The sequence below is a fragment of the Centrocercus urophasianus genome, unplaced genomic scaffold (assembly GCF_019232065.1).
Source record: "Centrocercus urophasianus isolate 14NV4802_14NV808 unplaced genomic scaffold, USGS_Curo_1.0 seq_14, whole genome shotgun sequence".
NCBI classification, from domain to species: Eukaryota; Metazoa; Chordata; class Aves; order Galliformes; family Phasianidae; genus Centrocercus; species Centrocercus urophasianus.
Window position 1 is genome coordinate 25,582,658 of NW_024884586.1, and position 9,226 is coordinate 25,591,883.

Genomic DNA, 9,226 nt, shown 5'->3' on the forward strand with positions numbered 1-9,226 from the left:
GGAGAATGGCATTAAAGGTTGATAAAAGTACAACACTTTCCATTGTTCACTGCATTTGTAAATAAGTCTTAGAAACAGCATAACTTGTAGATCTCTAATATATACAGATAGCCTCTGGAACTGTAATGAGGTTATCCGTGATTTTTCACTTGTTACTAAAGGACATGAATCTTTCCAAAGGGCAAGGCTAGTGCATTTACTCAGACTCCTACGCAAATTGTCCCAGGATCCTAATTTGATGTACCTCAGTGGAGAGTGATTAGGGTCAGAGGACTTAAGCTGTATTCTAACACATATTAGATTTAAATAATCCTGTCTCATCTCTTCTGGCTCCTAACCAGTTTATTTTAACACTGAGTTTGTTTGTAAAGTCTAAATGAATTTTAACAGCATCTAGTGACATTTTACTAGAAAACAGACAAACTCTAGCGATTCAGGTTCCAAAGTGTATCAGTGTTCAATTTTTGAAGGTTTCTCAGTAGACTGAACTTGCCGGAGATCCTTATTGTTCATACAAAATAGATTGGGATAATATCCTCAGAGTTAATCTATTTAAAATGAATAGTGATCTTAGATCCTTTTGGCACTGGATTAGGAAGAAAGTGATATTACTGTGGAGTTAGTCCCACTTCCAGGCTGTGCAATGGTTTTTCTCAAGCAATTATGAAGCTGTACAACCTGTACCTTTAAGATAACTGTGGAAGATATAATCTTTTAAGATTAGACTATTCTACTGATAAAATTTATCTTTTTCTCTCTCATTAAACATTTAAAGTATTTAATTAACAGACCCTATTCAAGAATTTCTGGGATGAATGAAGGCATATTCATATTTTCTGAGAGTACCTTATTCAGTCTTATTTTAAAAGTCTAAATCACATATAAGGTATATATGTGTTTTTAAATAACTTAGTCAGAAGGAAATGAGTAATAATAATCCCCTGTAATTAACAGGGGCATCTACAGCTAGATCAGGTTGCTTAGAGTTTGCTCCAGTCTGATTTTAAATGTTTCCAGGGACTGGGAGTCCACCACCTCTCTGGGCAACCTGTTCCAGTGATTCACTGCCCTTATCATTAAAAAAAACTTTTTTCTTATACCCAATATAAATCTTGTCTCTTTTAGTTTGAAATTATTTCCCCTTGTCCTATCAGAAAAGACCTTATAAAGAGTTTATTTCCTTCCTTTTCATAGCTCTTTTTGGATACTGAAAGGTCACTATCATGTCTCCCTGGAGTTTTCTCCAGGTTGGACAGCCCCAGCTCTCTCAGCCTGTTCTTGTAAGGGGATACCCCTTGCATCTACACTCTTCCTAAACTGGTAATTTGCTGGAAGCATCTAACTTTATCACTATATAAAATACATAAATCATTTTTCATTACATAAACTATTACCTTAACAGATCAGGATGAGAAATGAAAGCTTGTTTTCTTTTGACACTAGGACATCTATGTAGGGGAAAATAGGAAATGTATTAAGAAAGTAAGCAACTGATCACAGACAAAATGGGTGGATCTTTTACACTGAGTTATAATATCAAACTGCACTAGGGCAACAGGGAATTCAAAAGGTTATGCTTCTTTGCATTTGTAAATACATAGATGTTTAAAAAATATGTTCAATGTTTTTAAAATATGATTCAGCAAAGAGAAAAAGCAGTGTAGTGAGGTAAAAAGATTATTTATCCTGTGGCCAGTGTGCTTCAAATTGACCAGAGAAAGTAATCTAGTCAGACTTTATTAAACTGATTCTGCAGTACATCCCCAATGCCTGGAAGCATTGTCTGAGCTGGTCTGCAGTCCAATCCTACTTTAGGAGGTTTGCCAACTATTTAGCCTTTTCTAAGTAGAAAAAGAGTCACAAAAAATTAATTGCTGCTAACAGTTTTTATAAAGAAAATCTAAAATGTTGATGATGTATGACTTATGAAAGAAGCTGCATTAAAGATAATGGTATTTAAATAACTCTGAGCACATCCTTTTTATTTTGATCAAGACATAGCAGATATTGCAGGCTCAAAAACCAGCCTAAAGAGCTGCTGCTGGGTTATATAATCTTTGAGCACTCATCCAAGGCAGTCCTGAAGGCAAACACAGAGAGCAGAATTGCTAAGGGGTTTTGTTTACTTCAACAATTTCTCTCATTGCATGACAATCCCTGTCCCATAAGCTGGCAGAGTTGATGGTGGCTGTTTCAGATTCTTACAGGAAAAATAAGCTCAATTTATGTAACAAAATGTTTCCCACAGATGACCTAAAAAGCACACCCAGAAAATAAGTGCAAACTGTTATCAGTCCTTGCTGGCATTTGCAGGTGTGTAAGTTTCCTTTCATCATCCTTTGTATGTAGGTTAAACCAGAGAAAGTTCCCATGTCTCCTGGTAAGAAGATTGCATGGAGAAATTCTACTGGAACAGGCTACCCAGAGAGGTTGTGGATGCCCCATCCTTGGAGGTGTTCAAGGCCAGGTTGGATGGGGCCCTGGGTAGCCCGGTTTAGCATTAAACATGGAGGTTGGTGGCCCTGCATGTGGCAGGGGGGTTGGAGATTCAAGATCCTTGAGGTCCCTTCCAACCCTGGTTATTCTGTGATTCTGTGATTCTTAGATGACACTACAGTGAACAAGTTTCCCATGTTAAATGAAGGAAATAAATCACTACTTTTAATAGAATCATAGGATCATTTCATGCACATCTGTCAATTTCAGGTGATACTGCGTTCTCCTGGGCGCAATCCCCTTCACTGTATCACTGAAGATAGGATAATATGCTGTGTGGTTTCCTTTCACACAAGAATAATATAGCCCCTTTTCACTGAAAAAGGTCAGAAAATCACAACTTGTTGATTACGCTCTTCAAGAAATTTCTCTCTGTTTTCTATTTTGCCTGAAGTACTGCCATTGCACAACATTCCACCTCGAGTCTTAGGTCTACATATATTTCTGATTGTCACTCTCAGACAAGTAGCACTACTTGTGTAATCCTCTGATGCGTATTAATGCCTCAACATTACTGACTCTGTCTTCTCTCCTTCTGCATACGTCTTCTATTTTTTTGTGAACTTTTGTCCTTCAAATCACATGTCAGTAGAGAAACAGACGTCTGCCATTACTCTAGTAATGAATTCTCACTGTCTTTCCTTTTTGCTTCAAACAGGAAAGCTTTGCATTTACAGCCCAGAAGGCCAACGGTATCTGAGGCTACATTAAGAGAGGGGTGGTCAGCAGGGCAAGGGATGTGATTGTTGCCCTGTACTCTGCCCTCATGGGTCCCCATCTGGAGTACAGAATCCAGGTCTGGGGCCCCCAGCACAAGTGGAGCTGTTGGAGAGGGTTCAGAGGAGGTCCATGAAGACTATCAGAGGGCCGGAGCCTCAATGAAGAAGGTGGTGTTCAAGGCCAGGTTGGATGGATCCTGAGCAGTCTAATCCAGTGCTTGATTTAGAGGTTGGCAACTCTGCCTCATGGCAAGAAGATTGGAACTGGATGATTCTTAAGGTCCCTTCTAACCCAAGCCATTCTATGATTCTTTGTTTCAATGATTTTGTGATTGAATTCTAATCTCCGTTCTTTACTGGATGAGGCTGGGAATGTGACCACTGAGGACAAGGAAAAGGCAGATGTTCTGAATGCTTTCTTTATGTCTGTCTTTGAAAGTCAGACCAGTTATCCTCAGGGTACTCCACCCTCTGACCTGGTAGTCCTGGCTGGGGAGCAGACAAAAACCCCCACGATTCAGGAGGATGCAGTCAGAGATGTACTACTCCAACTAGACTGCCACAAGTCCATGGGGCCAGATGAGATTCACCTGAGAGTGCTGAGGGAATCATCAAATCATAGAATTGCAAGGTTGGAAACTGCCTGCAAGACTATCTAGTCCAACCATCCTCCCATCACCATTGCTATTATAGTCGTCTAAACCATATCTTGTAGCTCCTCATCCAGATGCCTCTTAAACACTGCCAGGGACAGTGATTCTACCACCTTTCCAGGCAGGCCATTCCACTGTCTAACCACCCTCTGAGAGAAAAAGTTTTTCCTTATGTCTAACCTTAACCTCCTCTGGTACAGCCTGTGGCCAATTCCTCGGGGCCTTTTGTTGCCTGGGAGAAGAGGCCAAACCTTTCCTCATCACAACCTCCCTTCAGGAAGTTGTAGAGTGCAATGAGGTCTCCTCTGAGCCTTCTCCAGACTAAGCAATCTCAGCTTTGAACACACTCCAGAGATTCAATGTCTTTCTTGTAGTGAGGGGCCCAAAACTGAACACAGTACTTGAGGTGCGGCCTCACCAGTGCTGTGTACAACAGGAAAATTACTTCCCTGTTCCTGTTGACAACACTGTTTCTGATGCAAGCCAGGATGGCATTGGCCTTCTTGGCCACCCAGGCACTCTGCTGGCTCGTGTTCAGCCAAGCATCAATCAATACCCCCAGTTCCCTTTCCTCTTCACAGTCATCCAGCCACTCATCCCCAAGCCTGTAGTGCTACATAGTGTTTTTGTGGCCGAAGTGCAGGACCTGGCATTTGGTCTTGTTGAACCTCATCCCATTGGCTTCAGCCCAGCTATCCAGCCTGTCCAGATCCTTCTGTAGGGCCTAGCTACCCCCAGGCAGATTGACACTTCCAGCCAACTTGGTGTCATCTGCAGACTTACTGAGTGTGCACTCAATGCACTCATTCAGGTCATCAGTAAAGATATTGAAGAGGACAGGCCCCAGCACCGACCCATGGGGAACATCACTCATGACCAGTCACCAGCTGGATTTAACTCCATTCACCACCACTTTCTGGGCCCAGCCCTCCAGACAGTTCCTTACCCAGTCAGGAGTGTATCTGTCCAAGCCATGGGCTGCCAGCTTCTGCAGGAGAATGCTGTGGGAGACAGTGTCAAAGGCTTTGCTGAAGTCTAGGTAGACTACATCAACAGCCTTTCTCTCATCCACCAGATGGATCACTAGATCATAAGAGATCAGGTTGGTCAAGCAGGACCGGCGCTTCGTGAACCCATGCTGTCTAGGCCTGATCCCCCAGTTGTCCAACACATGCCACATGATCTCTCTCAAGACAATATGATCCATAATTTTCCCCGGCACTGAGGTCAGGCTAACAGGCCTGTAGTTTCCTGAATCCTCCCTGTTCTTGTAAATGGGAGTCACACTGGCAAGCCTCCAGTCTTCTGGGACATCACCAGTCAAGAAGGAGCACTGATAGATGATGGAAAGCAGCTCAGTTATCACATCCACCAGTTCAGGCTTGGAAAAAACAAGCAGTGAATAATTGACTCAGAGGTGGGTGTCGAGCCAGAAACATTGGGTTCTTTGATTATGGGGCAGTTTTCTCAGCCGATGGCCTGTTGTCTGTCCCTGGAATCCACATATTTCAAAGGGGATAACGAATCCTAGAGCAGGAGCTAGTGGGGCTTATTGAAAGAGCTTTAAACTAGCTACTACGGGGGAAAGGGACAAAACAGGCCTCACAAGAGATGAGCCCAGGGAAATGATGTTTGAGCTGGCGGGGAGGCAGATGACTCAGCTGAACTGTACCAATACAGAAGGGCAACAAGCAGGAGTTAGAAGCAATTGTGCAGCAGGCTAACTATGACCTAGATTGCTATTACTGAAGCATGGTGGGACCACTCCCACCGTGGAGTGCTGCAATGGATGGCTACAAGCTCTTCAGATGGGATAGACGAGGAAGGAAGGATAGTGGTGTGCCCCTTCATATTAAAGACTGTTTTGATGAGCTTAGGGTTGGGAATGATAAAGTTGAGTGTCTTTGGGTAAGGACTGGGGGAAGGCCTGTAGGGGTGACTTTTTGGTGGGAGTCTGTTATAGACCACCTAATCAGGATGAAGAAATGAATGAGATATTCTATGGGCAGCTTGCAGAAGTCACGTGATCGCCAGCACTCGTTCTAGTGGGAGACATCAACTTTCCTGATATATGTTGGAAATATAATACAGCACAGAGGAAGCAGTCCAAGAGGTTTCTAGAGTGTGTGGAAGATAGCTTCCTTACACAGCTGGTAGGAGAGCCTACCAGGGGCTATGTCCTGCTAGACCTGCTCTTCACTAACAGAGAAGGACTGGTGGGAGATGTGTAGGTAGGGTACTGTCTTGGTCAGAGCAACCATGAAATTGTAGAGTTCTCTATTCTTGGAAATGTCAGAAGGGTGACTAGCAAACCTGCTATCTTGAACTTCAAAATGGAGGATTTTGACCTGTTCAGGATGCTTGTAGCACGAGTCCCTTAGGAGTTGCTCCTTAGGGTAAAGGGATCCAGGAAACCTGGACACTTCTCAAGACGGAGAACTATTGTTGAGAGATGGAAGAAAAAGAGGGTCTATGTTCTCTGAAAGAAGGGACGGGCTACTTGGGGAGATTACAAGGAAGTTGCTAAGGTATGCAGGGAGGAAGGTAGGAGGGCAAAAGCTCAACTTGAACTCAGATTGGCCACTGCAGTAAAAGAAAATAAGAAATCCTTTTCTTAAATATATCATTGGTAAGAGAAGAACTAGGGAGAATTTCTATCCTTTACTTGATGCAGCAGGGAATGTGACCAGAGGATAAGGAGAAGGCTGAGGTCCTCAACACTGCCTGTACATTTGCCTTTAATAGGCAGATCAGTTATACTCTGGGCACTTTATGCCCTGATCTGGAAGCCTGGAATGCTATGCAGAATACACCCCTGGTGATTAGTTAGAGACGATTAGAGAACTCTTCCTTCCTCTGGACTGTCACAAATCCATGGGACCGGACAGACTTCATCCTAGAGTGCTGAGGGAGCTGGCAGGAATGATTGCCGAGCGACACTGGGCCATCTATCAGTGCTCCTGGTTATCTGGAGAGGTCCCAGAGGCTTGTCGATGTGACTCCATCTACAAGAAGGGCCATAAGGAGGATCCGGGGAACTACAGGCGTGTCAGCCTGACCTTGGTACCAGAGAAAGTTATGGAGCAAATCATCTTGGGTGAGATCACATGCCATGTGCGTGGTATCCAGGGGATCAAGCCCAGCCAGCACGGGTTCATGAAAGGCAGGTTGTGCTTGACCAACTTCATCTCCTTGTATAACTGGGTGACCAGTTAGATGAGGGAAAGGCTGTCATTGCTGTCTACCTAGATTCAGCAAAGCCTTTGACACCATCTCTCACAGTATTCTTCTAGGGAAACTGGCTACCCATAGCCTGGACAGGTATACTCTTCTTTGGGTAAGGAACTGGCTAAAAGGGCCATGCCCAGCAGGTAGTGGTTAATGGAACTAAGTCCAGCTGGTGACCCATTACAGTACTGGGGCCTATCTTGTTTAATATCTTTATTGATGACCTAGATGAGGGGATTGAGTGTACTCTCAGTAAGTCTGCTGATGACACCAAGCTGGAAGATAGTGTCAATCTGCCTGAGGGTAGGGAGACCTCGGAAGGGATCTAGATAAGCTGTATCACTGGGCTGAGGTGAATGGATGAGGTTCAACAGGGCCAAATGCCAGGTCCTGCACTTTGGCCACAACAACCCCATGTAGCGCTATAGGCTTGGAGATGAGTGGCTGGATGACTGTGAAGAGGAAAGGGACCTGGTGGTGTTGATCCTCGGCTGAACATGAGCCGACAGTGTTCCGAGGTGGCCAAGAGGGCCGATGCCATCCTGGCATGCATTAGAGATAGTGTAGCCAGCAGGAGTAGAGAGCTAATCATCCCTCTTACTCAGCACTGGTGAGGCTGCACCTCAAGTACTGTGTTCAGTTTTGGGCCCCTCACAAGAAAGACATTGAGTCTCTGGAGTGTGTCCAGAGAAGGGCAACAAAACTGGTGAGGGGTCTGGAGCACAAGTCTTAAGAGGAGCGGCTGAGGCAGCTGAGATTGTTTAGTCTGAAGAAGTTTCATGAGAGAGCTTATTGCTCTCTATAACTGCCTGAAAGGAGGTTGCAGTGAGCTGGGAGTTGGCCTCTTCTCTCAAGTAACTAATGATAGGACTAGAGGGAATGGCTTCAAGCTTCAAGCTGTGCCAGGGGAGATTCAGGCTACATGTTAGGAAATACTACTTTTCTGAAAGAGTGGTCAGGAATTGGAATGAGCTGTTCAAGGAGGTGGTGGAGTCACCAACCCTGGAGATGTTCAAGGAATGTTTGGACGTTGTGTTGAAAGACATGATTTAGTGAGAACTATTGTTGGTGAGTGGATGGTTGGACTGGGCGAACCTGTGGGTCTTCTACAACCTTGGTGATTCTATGATTGATGTATGTGGAAATGGAAATTTTCAGGGTGCATATGATTTAGATATCCATGGAAGGAATTTTGCCTTACAGAGTGCTTCCTGGGACTTAATTCTGTTTTAAAATCATTTGACCAGTGCTGTCATGCTTCCACCATACTTCCTGATACGTGTTGTTTCACTTATATACATTTTATTTCAGGGAACTTTGTGGAACTATTTCATTTCTTATGTCTGCAAAAATATAGATTAGAATTGCTCAATCCTGAATGACATATCACAAAAAAAAAAAAAAGAACAAGCAAATAATGTCAAGTACACAAAATTAAAGGCAATTATATGCTATTTTATATACATTTTTTAAAAAAAGCAATAAAATGTCAGTTTTGAACATTCTCAGTGATCACTAGAGATTAGCTGTTATGTTTTTTATTCACTGTTGTCTTTCAAGTAGAAAACCAAATCCCTAGCCTGTTCCTTTAAAATTCCTAGGTTTTGTATGTGCAGTGCTCATTCAATTATTTTATATATTTATTTGCTTGTATGATGGCTTTATGTTTGGAAGGCTGCCTGAGGAGAGATGCCTGAAGGAAAAGAGGGAATCCGACAACTATAAAAATATCTTTTCACAGCAAAAAAAGCATGAATATGATGGCTGATCTCTCCCATGTTAATGCTACATCTGCATATAACAGAGGAGACTGCATCGCTATCACCCTGGTGTGATATTTTTGTAAGATGCAGTTAGTACAATGCTGTGACATTTACAGTGTTTGCACTGCATTTACTGGCAGATCTGCTAATAACAGCAGATCTATTCCTGGCCATATCGAGTAGAATGCTGCCTATTCACTCTCTCCTCTCTGCACTGGTTTCCTGCCGTAACGTATGTTACATTTAGAACTTTGATGTTAACTGAAGGCCAGCCAAAGAAGGACTTGGAATCTGAACTCTTTCATATTTCAGATATGTGGTGGGATTAAATTTCCAGATTAGTAGTGATTCCTCTGATGTTAGTGTT